Source organism: Aegilops tauschii, chromosome 6 (genome assembly GCF_002575655.3).
Source record: "Aegilops tauschii subsp. strangulata cultivar AL8/78 chromosome 6, Aet v6.0, whole genome shotgun sequence".
Lineage (NCBI taxonomy): Eukaryota > Viridiplantae > Streptophyta > Magnoliopsida > Poales > Poaceae > Aegilops > Aegilops tauschii.
In genome coordinates this window covers 30,432,210-30,444,273 of record NC_053040.3, presented here as the reverse complement: position 1 = coordinate 30,444,273, position 12,064 = coordinate 30,432,210, and the positions used below count along the sequence as shown (strand labels likewise).

Below are 12,064 nucleotides of genomic sequence, written 5' to 3'. Positions count from 1 at the left end.
ATAGGACTAAACCAATTGCAGAATGAGCAAGGAAAGGCTTGTAGAAACTTTATATCACGATCAACCATTTGGTTCAACTTACCGCCAGTGACCCGTTGGACCATCAAAGCTTATACCTCTCCAAGGACGGGTTGACTGTCCGTTAATGTTACTGACAATGCCATCGCTAGAGGGGTTAATTAAGAGCTCGCCCATAACAATCCTTTTTTGGACTAGCGTGTGTCCATGGCATGTGGATATAGAGACAAATGTGTTTTGTCACACACTAACACACAATGCATGTTGCGAAATAAAAAATCTCCCATCACGGGAATCTTTTATAAAGCACACATAAAAAAAATTAATACAGTATATTCTTTATGTACCATTGAGCAAATAAATTGTAGGCATAACAAAGCATGGTGTAACATAAATATATTAGCAAACTCCGTGGCAACGCACGTAGTTCTTAGTTATTTAAACACTAAAGCAATATTAACATTTTTCACAGAAAAAAGGCAATACATACACATGTGAAAAATAGAGTGTATTTCACGGGGTGCAGACTCTAGCCGTGCTCGACTAAGTAATCAGGATTACATGCATACATCTATACAATGACCTGTTCGAGCCCGAGTTTAAGCTCACCTAGCTAGCAACTCCCTTCGTCTCATAATATAAAAGCGTTTTTGACACTAATGTTGGTGGAGCCACTCCGATGATAGCAATCTTGAGGTTTATGCTCCGTTGGGGCTTTGGAAAAGGTCCCGACAGAAAAAGAGCATAAAGGGTGACGCCACTGTCGCCCACGCCGCAACCTCAAGAACCATACCGCTCAGTTCATCTTTCCGCATCTTTTGCCTGCGCAATGAAGAATAGCCATTAATTGTTACCGATGGATGGATCTTTTGCCACACGATTGCAGTAGCTCGTGTCGGCCGATGGCAATGCAAGGAGAGGCATACCTTCTGAGCCGTCGACGCGCTGCAACCTTCCGCCTGATGAGCCTGCCAAAAATATTGAAATCTCTTTCATCAGTAAGAAAGAAACGTAGTCATGTACGGCTATGAACGGTCTCAGTGCGGCACGAGAAAATAAAGAGCCTGACGAACCTCGGTGGTGCCAGCGCGGGCGCCGGTGAAGGAGATGAGGGGCTGCCCGGTGCTGGTGGCGAGCCGTCGCCTGATCGTCGGCAGGAGCACCCGGCGCAACGCCCCAGTCGCCGTCTTCGCCGCCGCCGCCATACGTTCGCTCTTCTGTTTCGTCGATGAACTTCCGGTACGTGGACGGAAACGATCGCCCTGCCAAATTAACGCGATGGGCCTGAGCTGGCCGGTTCGCAACTTATTACGTATCGTGGTCATGGGTCGAGTCAGAGTCGGTCTCCACCACGGCCCTGCTCCGGACCCAACACGAATCGAGCGGCCCACGCAACGGGGCCGAATATGTGTGGGGACATTGGGCAACAGAGATAAGTGGATTGCCTAAAAAAACAGAGATATTAAGTGGATCTTCTTCTTTTTTGCGGGTAAAGAGATAATAAGGGTGTGTTTGTTTGCAAAGTATTTTTGCAGTTTTTTGGAAATACCATGGTTTCTGAAAAAACTTTGCTATTAAAAACTTTGAGATGTTTGGATGAAGAAAAAATAGAGGTTTTGTAAACTGCAGTATTCCAAAAACTATGGTTTTTTCACTGTTTCTGAAAAAGAGGTCTGGACCTCTTTTTTCTAAACAGAACAGAGAGAGAGCATCCAAGAGACGCAGTCGATGTTGCTGTCTACGTCAGCTAGGATTAGATGCATGCGGTTGATTTAATGAACATAAGTTGTGACACGATCTTGATCAATGTGTGCCTTCTGGTTAAATTAATCGAGCCATTTAAGGCCGGCTGATCGCTCTGTTGATGGTTTAGGTGACGTTCATATACTTCCCAGATGTCCAGGAGGCAGGATAGACAGGCAAATGATAAGTCAGTCTGCTACAAATCATAGCATTTAGGTGAGGATTGATAGACGCTAATTAGTTGTGCCGTGTGCCGTGTAGGTGAGTTAGTTTCAGCTTTAATCCAGCGTAACTGTCGTCAAAACTATAGTAAAAAAATACATTCGCCAAACACATGGGCAGTTTTGGTAAAACTGAGAAAAAACACGGTTTTAAGAAACTGCAGTATTCCATGCCCACAGATCAGAATACTGTGGTATTCAACTACCACGGTTCTTTGAAAACTGTGTGGCCAAACTAAGCCTATCGATGAGCATAAAGACTTCACGATTGTGAAATGCAAATCAATTGATGATTTCGATGATGGAAACAACTAAACATAAATTTGTTACACATGCTAATTTAGTTACGTTCAAATCATCCAGCGAAAAACAAAGGACGTGTCCTTCGGCCTCATTGGCGACACCTTTTCCTCCTCCTCTTACAACAGTCGCCATGGATGCTCCACCCCCTCCCGCAAACACCGACCTTCTAGTAGCGTGTCTTACAAAAAGGATACTCGATAAAGCATCGGCTCTGCCAACGTATTTTGTAAGTGTTACACTCATCAAAGCACCTATTTGTTGAATATCACAGAGTCCATTGGATCTCTGTGCTAGAGATAATTTTAATTGCGAACTAAGTGTAGCACAGATGGTTAGGTTCCTTATGGTGGAACCAATCCATAGGGTTCAAATCCTAGACTTGATATTGGTGGTCACATTTTTCTGAATTTATTTCGGGCCTTGCGATGATGTGCGTTCAGCAGGAAGATGTTCCTGTCGACTACGAAGACTTCTATGGTGACTTAGTCAATCTTAAAATGTTGTGCCGGCTCATTCTTTCGAAGGTGTTAATAGAGATGGGGTGTGCATGCATGCATTCATAGGGGTGAGTGTATGTGCGTATGCATGGGCGTCTGTATATCTACTGTGTTTAAAATAGAGATAATCTTATTTAGGTCAGAGTTTTGTCCTCTAAAATCAATGTTTGAACGAAAATAGTAAAAAGCTGAAGTCAAATTTGTAGGCATGACAATCTGACTTTTTTCATGACAATTTATATTGACGCAATGATGACAAATTTAGTTTGTAAGAACGGTATTTTTCTGACAAAAAAATAAAGTCGAATTTACCATGCTGATTTACTAAACTTGTCATTATTGACGAACATAGTTTACCATGAAGAATGTTCTATTTGCCATGCCTAAAAGTTTTGCTGGATATTCGGGTCCGTGCTAATTCGCGGCAGGTTGAAGTCCAAAGTAGTGCCAAACGTGCCTTAGTCGTTGTGTCAAGCGTGTCCTAGTCGTACTAGGAGGACTTGTTGGTGTCTGCTTGCTAGCTACTACAGTATAGTCGGTCTAGGTCGGTCTATATATATACACGCATATGGGGTCTTGTAATGTTGTGAAATACAGTACTATTGAGAGAAGAAATAAAGCAGAGGCAGGCCACGTGCTTTGGGCAAAGTTTTCTTGCTTTGTGTGTTCGTGACTGCACGAGTATTTGATCTGATGATGTGACCGTTTCGTTGGCAAATCCCAACGCTCTAATACTTGATGCCATCAAGCTCGTGCGCGTAGAAGAGATCGATTGATGGCGCCGAGATCATGGTCGGACCTCCCGGCGGACCTCGCTGCCGTCGTGCTTCTCCGTCTCCCGTCGCGTCACCTGGACCGCGTCCGCTTCGGCGCCGTCTGCCGCCAATGGCGCGCCGCGGCAGTGGAGAACCCCTCCCTGCCGCCGCACTTCCCGTGGCTCGCGTTGCCGGACGGGAGCGTCTACAGCCTGCCTGCCTCAGCGGTTCAGCCACTGCCGGTCCACCTCGACGGCCACCGGCAGCTACCGGGCGTGCAGAGCTCCTGCGGCGAGTGGCTCGTCTTCGAACGCCAGGACGGCGCCCTCATGCTCAAGATCTCTCCGCGGCCGCCGCCACTATGGTCTTCCCTGGACTCCACACTCTCTACGATCCCACGAACCAGGCATGCATGCAGAGGCCAACCATCCGGAAGCTAGTAGTGTGCTCGGACGACCTCATTGCCGCCGCGGTGGCCGAAGAGGCCGCAACGAAGTCGTGAGACAACGCGGCCGTCGTCGTCAAGCTGGCGCTGTGCCGGCCAGGGGCACCCTCGTGGTCGTGGGCGCTCGAGAGCGGCCCCAACCGGCCCTACGCCGACCTCAAGGACCTCCAGGACATCGTATTGTACAAGGGGCAGCTCCACGCCCTCAGCATCAAGAGAGCCCTCTTCTCCGTGTCCATCTCCAAGAGGGGCGCGTCGCCGGCGAGCCAGTCGTGTCCAAGGTCCGCCGTGTCATCTCTGTCGACCGCCCGACACGGACCCCGTTCAACGCGGCGCCGCCGTTCTACCTACTGGAATCCCAGGGCACGCTGCTGCTGATCTACAGGCGGGGCAAGTCGGATGGAAAGAAAAGGAAAAAGAAACGATCGCAAGGTGAAGCAGGGTCGGAGATGGTGACCAAGTTCGTGGTGTTCGTGGCCGACTTCGAGCGGTCTAAGTGGAAGAGGGCGGGGTGCAATACCGAGCTTCGGGAGGCGGTGCCGGACGATCGGGTGTTGTTCCTCGGGCCATGGTGCTCCCGGTCTGTTGCTATCCCCCGTGACCACCGGAACAAGAGCTATACCGACATGGGGGGAAACTCTATCGTCTTCTTCTCGGACGTCTTCTTCTTCGACGACGATGACACTAGTGCTCGCGACTACCACCGGAAGAGGGTGCCATTCTACTGCAGCGTGTATGACATCAAGACGCGGCAGTCGCAGTCGCTACTGCAGGCATCACTGCGGCCATTGAAAGGCTTCCAAGCGATGTGGCTGTTCCCTCCTAGTGAAGCATGCATTCAGCACTAGTGATTTACTGTTCATTTGTACGTACGTACTCCCTCCGTTCTTTTTACTCCACATATAAGATTTGGTCAAAGTCAAACTACACAAAGCTTGACCAAATTTATATAAAAAAATATGCACATCAATAATACTAAAACAATATAGTATGAAAATACGTTTCATGATGCATCTGATAATATCGATTTCATATTGTGAATGTTTACATTTTTAATATAAAATTAGTTAAAACTCTACAAAGCTTAACTTTGACCAAACGTTATATGTGGACTAAAAAGAAACGGAAGGAGTACTACTGATAGTATATATCTTCTAGCTTCAATTTCACATATGTAGACGCAAAAATGCTAGACGTACGAAGGGGCTACGAAGAGCTATGGGACTTTCCATTCCTAACCAATAAAATCCCCCCTCTGAATTTGACGAAGGGCTATGGGACATTCCGACGAAGAGCAGTGTGAGCCCCCTTCCCTGATTTCATCCAATCAAGAGATACCACTTAATCCATTATGTAGGTCAGGTAAGGTCCCTTACGTAGGTGTAGAATTACTCGTGTAAATGTATTGTAAGCCGGTTAATTTACTATTTTTTTTGCAGGGAATGATAATTTCATTGATGAAATTCATTACGGTTCTTCAAGCCAAACTGCTGTCTGGGAAGTGCACCGCAATACACGGTATGAAACTCTCGCCCACACGACATGCCCGGGAGTCAACGAGGCGCCCTTCCACGTCAACGAGCATGACCCCCTCCTCCCCGGCACGGCGAATGACCTCTCCTCGCTGGTAAGCAAGCAGAACCGCCGCCCGCAGGTCCGGCACGTACCACGCCAGCCACCATGAGTCGTGAGTCACGGGTTCCGAGTCGCCATCCATCATTTTTGACCAGCTGGGGATGAAGGGTGACAACCTGGCAAGGACTTCGCAGGAGAGAGAACCCATCAGATAGCCTTGTACCGTCCTATTGAGCGAACCAAAGTGAGCGAGGGAACGTTAACGAACTGCTCTTCTTTCCCATGGGTGGCGATGGTGGTGCCCGGCGGCGTTGTGCTTGCCGGGTTGAGAAAGTGCTCCATGTGTGCGCCCTTGATCTGGGGTAACACAATTACCTTCCATAGGAGGAAGTTTGTCATCGTGAGCTTGTCCTGAGGTGTTGGACCGACACATGCATGGCTAGTGATAGATGAAGTAGATTGGGTGGAAGTTGACGAGGATTGGGTGGAGGTCAGGACACTCATGGTGCCGGCGAGCACAACAGGCGTGGTGCCAGCCATGGTCTCCCGGTGGAGCTACATGCGACCAATGACCTTCGAGCAAGAGGCCTTGATTACCATGTAAATTGGGAAGCGCGATCACCCCGTAGGGCCGCGCGGTGTGTATATATATCAAGCAAGCCATGGCGTACGAGTTGGAATGATAACATGTATATGTTTGGTTACAGGAGATTGAGATACAGGAGGTTTATACAGCTGAAAGGATAGATCAACGGAATCTATAACTCCCGTACGAGTTGGAACGGAAGCCATGTGCATTTGACATCATTTAGTTGTAGCATGACATGGAAAAGTTTAATTTTCTATTTTGCCATGGCAATTTTCACTTAGTGGATAAAAATGCATAAATTTTCCATGTCTTTTGTACACCGAATATGCATAAATTTTTCCATGTCTTGGAGTACATAATTTTGCCCATGTAACAGGTCTGAAAATTTTCATAATTTTGCCATGTGGACATTTCAAAGATTTTATACACTTTTACCATGTTTTTTTTTGGAAAACAGAATGTTTTTAATGAATTTGCCATGTGACCAGATATGAACTTGCCATGTTGTGAACAAAATTCATCAACTTGATTTGTGATTAGTACTCCAAAAAATGCATTCCAACACGATATGTGCATTTGCCATCATTTAGTTGTAGCATGACATGGAAATTTTAATTTTCTATTTTGCCATGCCAGATTCACCTTGACATGGCAAATTTACCTAAATCGCCATGGCAAATTTTATCTTTTATTGACATGGCAATTTATACTTTTCCATGGCAAATTTACGTTTAACATACATGTCGAAATTTTGCCATGAAAAATTTAGTTTAACGGATCATGGCAAAAATAGTAATTGGCCATGGAAACTTTTTATCGTCCCGAACATAGTACAATTATCTACTTTTTATGGGACGATGGCAAATTTAGTTGACGGTCATGGGCTCATGGCAAATTTATCTTATGCATCATGGCATTTTCTAGAGCATGGACCATGTCAATTTTTTTAAACTGTGGCCATGGCAAATTTATTTCATATATTTTTAATATACATATATCATTTTGCATTTTCTGGTGATGATTTGTATTATGCTTATATGCATGAAAAATTTCTTTATACAAGCATGGCAATTTTACTTAAAATACCCTGGAAAATTTTAATGTCCATATGCCATGGCAATTTTTAGCTCATATTTTAATGTCCATACGCCATGGCAATTTTCATGTCATTTTTCTGCTTTCAAGGTTGATGGCATTTTTTTGTTTTTTCCTAATAAAAGAAAACAAAATGTGGGTTTTTCTTTTTTTTTTGGTACTGGGCCTTTTTTCCTTTTTCGTTTTTATAGGGAAAAGGCCATGTAAGGGCCTTGGGGGAGGGCGTTCGTGATTTGGGCAATTCCACACGAACAAAATCGTTGGTGACAGCGGAGCCATCGTAACGAACCACTCGTTCAGTCTGGCAGGTCCCCAGACCGGACGTTCGGCGGATATCGACGTCCTAGATCAAAGTGTAAACTGAATTCTATCTATCTCTAACACCGACCACGGTTCTTTTTCTTAAACCGCTGCGTCCACTCCTCTTCTGTGATCTCAATGTGTCCAACATAGCCATGCTCGACTAAATAATTTATACATATTACTCCCTCTGTAAACAAATATAAGAGTTAGATCACTAAAGTAGTGATCTAAACGCTCTTATATTTATTTACAGAGGGAGCACTGACCTACTCGAGCCTGAGTTCAAGCTCAACTAGCTAGGTCTCATATATAGGTTTTGCCGGGCTGGAGCCACTTTGACGAGAGCAATCCTCAGGCTTACCGTCCCTTGGGAGAAGGGACCAACAGTACATGAACGTAAAGGGTGACGTGATGATCAACCACATCCCGACCTCATCAACCATACCGCTCTGTCCCATCTTCCCACAGTCTTTGCCTGCACAAGGAAGAATAACCATTATTTGTTAAACGATTGCATGTATGCTTCCTAGATTCAGCGTAAAGTGTCGGCCGATGACTGGGAAAGAGGGCATACTTTCTGAGCAGCCGACGCGCAGCAACCTCCGCCTGATGAGCCTGCCAAAATTTGAAATTCCCACGGATTCGGTAAGAAAGAAATTAAAGATCAGAAATCAGGACTATGGTTTGCACTGCAGTATTCTCAAATGAATCGCCAGCAAAAGGCTTCCCAAATAGTTAGCCCCTCTGAAGTAATCGATGTGTTCGCATCCGTCCCACCGTCCATCGCATAGACTTCACACATCGATTTTTTTTCCGTCGGAAAAAAATCAATGTGTGAAGTCTATGTGATGGACGGTGGGACGGATGCGAACCTTGGTGGTGCCGGCGCGGGCGCCGGTGAAGGAGATGAGGGGCTGCCCGGTACCGGTAGCGAGTCGCCGCCTGATCGCCGGCAGCAGCACCCGACGCAAAGCCCCAGTCGCGGCCGCGGCCGCCATACGTCCGCTCTCCTGTTTGCGGCGATGGTCTCCGGCCCCATACGTGGACGAAGACGGTAGCCCTGCCAAAGTAACACGCTGAGTTGGATCTTGGTCGGCTCGCAACTTACTGTACGTACGTAGAGCTAGCTTCGGTCATCGATCGAGTTAAAGGCGGACCCCACCACGTCCTTTCTCCGAACCCGACATGAACCGACCGACCGACCGACGCTACGGCCGGGGCCGGATCGAGCACTAGTACATCGCATGAAGGCGCAAAAGCTGCCTCTTAGTCCTTGTACAATGCAAAGTGCTTAGAAAAGATATTTGAAGAAATAAATCAGGCTTTTCTTAAGCACCGGTGCTTATTTATATTGGGCGGACGCTTAATTAGGTGTCTCTCTTGTAGAAATAGGCACCGGTGCTTTGAAGAAACCCGGTTTATTTTTCTAAGCACCTCCCTAAGCACCTAGCATTGTACAAGGTCTTATTGTCAATCCGGCGTGAGATCGAGATATCATCTTTGCTGCTGGTCTGAGGAAACCCTTCTCTCTCCCCTTTTTGCTGTTTTCTCTCCTGTTTTCCTCCTATCACCTAACGCGATGGTGTATATATTGCTATGGATCTACCATAATGTTAAAGCCATCGATTGCTGGATCTTAAAAAAAACTCAACTAGGAAATGTATGTAGATGACCATAGGAACAGATTAGTGGACCGACGAGCATATATTAACAGGGTCACCGACATTGTATACAAATGACAAAGATTTTTCTGAGCCATAAATCCAAATCATGGTGGACCGGTCAGTCATTGGCTTTTGAAATAAAAAATCAAAACAAATAAGAAATTCAAAAAAGTTCACAAAACATTGGAAAAGTTTGCGAATTCAAAAAAGTTCATGGATTTAAAAAAAGACACAAAATCAAAAAAAGATAATGAATGTCAGAAATAAATCTTGATTTAAAAAAGTTCATAAATTTAAAAATAATTGCACTGATTTTGAGAAAAAAAAAGTTTGCCAATTGGAAGATTCTGACAAGAAGGTTCACAAATTTGGAAAAAAATCATCGATTGTGAAAAAATGTGCACTGATTTGAATTTTTCTGGTGGATTTTGAAAAAAGTTCGTGTATTTGAAAAAGTTCATCAATCTTGAAAAAGAGTTCATCAATCATGGAAATGTTCATGGTTTTGAAAAAAGTTTGCGGATTTTGAAATAAAGTTTACAAGTTTCTAAAATGTTCACCGATTTTTGAAAAAGAGATGAATTTGAAAAATGCGGATTCAAAAAAGTTCAAGAATTTGTAAAAAGTTCACCGATTTTGGAAAAAAGCTGAATTTGAAAAAAAAATCTGCTTCAAAAAAGTTCACAAATTTAATTTTTTACATGTTCTCAAAAAGTTTCTTGAGTTTGAAAAAAATCAAAAAAATTCATGAAAGTTTCTAAATCTGAAAAAAATCCCCGCCTATAAAAAAGAAAAAGAAAAAAAAGGAAAAAGTAACGAAAAAGAAATACAAAAGTGAAAAACACAAAAAAGAAAATAAAACAAAAAAGATATAAAACCGAACAAATACCGGCTAAACAAGCACGTAAAACCAGCAGGAAAAAAAATGGTTGGAAGCTCCTAGATTTTTCCCAAAAACAAACACGAACCCGGGAGCCGGCTTCCCCATTCGAGCTTCCATTTGCGCATAACGCTTTGTATGGCCCCATCCCATATATAATGTGTCGAGTGGATGGGGTGTGCACCCTGTACCATCATAGTTATAACTGGCGCTAGAGGCGCCAAATAGGAAATGCGCTCCCAACGAACTGCCCCTCTCATCTGCAACCAAACGATAAGACAGACTACATCCCGAGCACAGAGAGCCCAATAATCCGATGGAAACAAATAGCCCAAAGAACAACATGACCAAACATCAACAACACAAGAAGGGGATGCTGTTCGAGAAGCTCTTGCGCTGGACTTACATATTCAGAAGATTCGAGTGGCAACAAATTGTAAAAGCAACGGTGAATCATGTGCAGGCAGTGTACAGAGGTCCAAGTTCAATGATTATCAACGATATTAAGACTTGATTGGTAGATTTGAAGTAGCTCATCTGAAGTTTGAACCTAGAGAAGCTAATAGGGATGCTCATAATTTTAAGGCCAACTTATCACTTGATGGGGCTCCATCTATGGCTTTTACATCCCCCAAATATTGCTTTGTATCCCAACGTCTATTTTGGTTGAATAATTAAAGTGTTGATAGTCCTAAAAAAGAGGGGCAAACACAAGACCTCCCATTGGGCGCCTTTGGCGACATGTAACCAAACCAGCGCTCATGCACGCCCTTTCGTGGGTTGGTCCAATGACGCGATAATCACTATTCATTCGCTCGGTCGTAATTGGTCATTCGTTCGATCGCTCGGTCAAAATTGGTCAACGGGTCCACCATTGACTAGTTGACCATTGATTGAAAGAACAACATGAAAGAAAGTTCATGGAAAATTGATGGAAAAAGTTCATAAATTTGAGAAAAAATGTTAATATGAAAATTCACGAATTTGAAAAAAGTTCATGGGTTTTTTTAAATTCATGAATTTCGAAAAGGTTACCAAAAAAACTTCACATATTTGAAAAATGTTTACAAAAATTTAAATTACGTGAATTAGAAAAATGTTAACTAAAAAAGTTAGTAAAATTGAAAAAACCTCACTAAAACAGCTCACAAATTTGAAATTTTTTGGAAAAGTTTTTGATTTTTTAAACGTACATGCATTTATAAAAAAGAAAAATAAAAGGAAAAACCAAAATGAAAAATATAAAAAAAATAAGTAAATAGAACAAATACCGGTTCAGGAAAAACCATTAAGAAAAAGAAAAAACCGGTGTGGAAGCGTCCCGAAATCGGAGCTGAATTCACGTTATTTCGCTCTTAAATGTGCTTGCCCATTTTTTGCAATCACTTGGAGGGGTTCTGCGCCACATTGCAATTTAGCATATAAGCAGCGTCGATGGTGCCAAATAGGGATGGGGGGAAAACACTCCATTTGAGCAAAAGGCACGGGGAGGCACACTACAATAACCAGTGACACCCACAAGGGGAGATAGTGAGTGAATGTTCACCATTTATTGTGTTTTGGGAATGTTTCAAGTGATACCGGTCTTCATGTGCTACCGTGATACGTCCTTTTTAAACCGTTGGATCTCAAATCCGACGGCATATGAGAAGCCATTCTATTTGCGTGTAATTTCAAGACTCTTTGATGACTTTTGTTGCAAAATGTTCAAGAGCTCCCAAAAGTCGTTTGATCTGAGATCTGACGGCTCGTAAGAGCCCGTATCACGGTATCACCTAATCAATATACTAAACCATCAATATCGGTGTAGTTAGGCCGTTGCTATCACGCATGTTGTGTCCCTACAGGTCTTTAATCAATATACTCCTAATATGTAGTGCTGGTACACCATATGAGGAAAGTTCATCCATCCAGCTTAATTATTGAAAACGAGGGAGTAGTTTGGTCCAGCAAGCTGGTACGAGCACGAGTACGAC

General features: G+C 43.9%; 1 pseudogene; it reads left to right on the top strand.

Annotated features, from left to right (window-relative positions):
- The first annotated feature begins 3,557 nt into the window (after positions 1–3,557).
- On the top strand, positions 3,558–4,830 carry LOC109784368 (uncharacterized; annotated as a pseudogene).
- The last annotated feature ends 7,234 nt before the right edge of the window (positions 4,831–12,064 follow it).